This window comes from Mus musculus, chromosome 12 (genome assembly GCF_000001635.26).
Source record: "Mus musculus strain C57BL/6J chromosome 12, GRCm38.p6 C57BL/6J".
Classification (NCBI taxonomy): Eukaryota; Metazoa; Chordata; class Mammalia; order Rodentia; family Muridae; genus Mus; species Mus musculus.
The window spans coordinates 101,205,090-101,206,960 of record NC_000078.6 but is presented as its reverse complement, the minus strand read 5'-3'; the positions used below and the strand labels follow the sequence as shown (position 1 = coordinate 101,206,960).

General features: G+C 45.3%; 1 pseudogene; it reads right to left on the bottom strand.

Annotated features, from left to right (window-relative positions):
* Positions 447-1,256, bottom strand: Gm18848 (predicted gene, 18848; annotated as a pseudogene).

Genomic DNA, 1,871 nt, shown 5'->3' with positions numbered 1-1,871 from the left:
TTAATTCCAAGGAGCTCTAGGAGTACTGGTTAGGAACATATTGATGTTCCTCCTATGGGGCTCCAACCCCTTCAGCTCCTTGGGTACTTTCTCTAGCTCCTTCATTGGGGACCCTGTGCTCAGTCCAATGGATGACTGTGAGCATCCACTTCTGTATTTGTCAGGCACTAGCAGAGGCCCTCAGGAGATAGCTATATCAGGCTCTTGTCAGCAAGCACTTGTTGGCACACACAATACTGTCTGGGTTTGGTGGTTGTTTATGGGATGGATCCCCAAGTCTCTGGATGGTCCTTCCTTCAGTCTCTGCCCTGAACTTTGTCTCTGTAACTCCTTCTGTGGGTATTTTGTTCCCCCTTCTAAGAAGGATTCTGAGCTTCTGGGATAATATCCTCTTATCAGTAAGTGAATATCATGTGTGTTCTTTTGTGGTTAGGTTACCTCACTCAAGATGATATCCTCACTATCTTCTTGATGTCATGATACTTGGCAGGTTTCTACAGGTGGCATGTCAGATCCACAACTTTGGGGGTGAGAACATGGATGGCCATGCCAGTGAACTTCCCGTTCAGCTCTGGGGTGACTTTGTGTACAGCCTTGGCAGCACCAGTGAATTCAGGGATGATGTTCTGGACAGCCCCACGGCCATCGTGCCACAGTTTTCCAAAGGGGCCATCCACAGTCTTCTGAATGGCAGTGTTGGCATAGACCATGGTCATGAGCCCTTCCACGATGCCAAAGTTGTCATGGATGACCTTGGCCAGGGGGGATAAGCAGTTTGTGGTGCATGATGCACTGCTGACAATCTTGAGTGAGTTGACATATTTCTCCTGGTTCACACCATCACCAACAAGGGGGCATCAGCAGAAGGGGCAGAGATTATGACCCTTTTGGCCCCATGCTTCAAGTGGGCCCCAGCCTTCTCCATGGTGGTGAAGATGCCAGTAGAGTCCACAACATACTCAGCACCAGCATCAACCCCATTTGATGTTAGCAGGCTATCACTCCTGGAAGATGGTGATGGGTTTCCAGTTGATGACAAGCTTCCCGTTCTCAGCCTTGACTGTGCCATTGAATTTGCCATGGGGAGAGTCATACCGCAACATGTGGACCATGTAGATGAGGTCAATGAAGGGGTTGGTGGTGGCAACAATCTCCACTTTGCCAAGTGCAGAGGAGAAGGCAGCCCTGGTAACCTGGCGCCCAATACGGCCAAATCCGTTCACATCAACCTTCACTATTTTGTCTATGGGACAAGGCTGGCACTGCACAAGAAGATGTAGCTATCTCTGGAACAGGGAGGAGCAGAGAGTCTCCTAAGCTTATTTTTAAGCTATAATTTAATTCTAAAGTCCAAATCACTTCTCTGTCTGCTAAAAGTGAACAAAAACCTCACTGATAATGCTTAGCAAGTAAGAGTAGAAGTAAGGGAAGAAAAACAATAAAACACAAACCAAACCAAAGCAAAAAAAAAAAAAAAATGACCTAGCTGTTTTGAAAAACATACTTTGAGACACCCATGGGGTTTGTAAGCCATGTATTTTCATTCCCACAATACTTTGTGCCTTCTGTATCACTTTGACCTCTCTTAAGGAAGAAACAACCAAGATTCAAGTCACTGAGCTCACAAGTCATATACCTGACAGTAAGTCAGACTGGAGAAAGGTCTGTGAGGACCTTCATCTATTCTACCAGACAGTCTTTCAACAAGCAAGCCCTCTTTTCACTCTTTTGAATTAACCTTATACCCAAGCCCATCCCAAATGCTCCTAGATGCTCACAACTTCTGTACTTAGCACAGATTTTTAACTTTCTTTGATCTTCAAATAATTTGATCTTCAAATTATCTACTGTTTTTCTCAATGAAATTAACT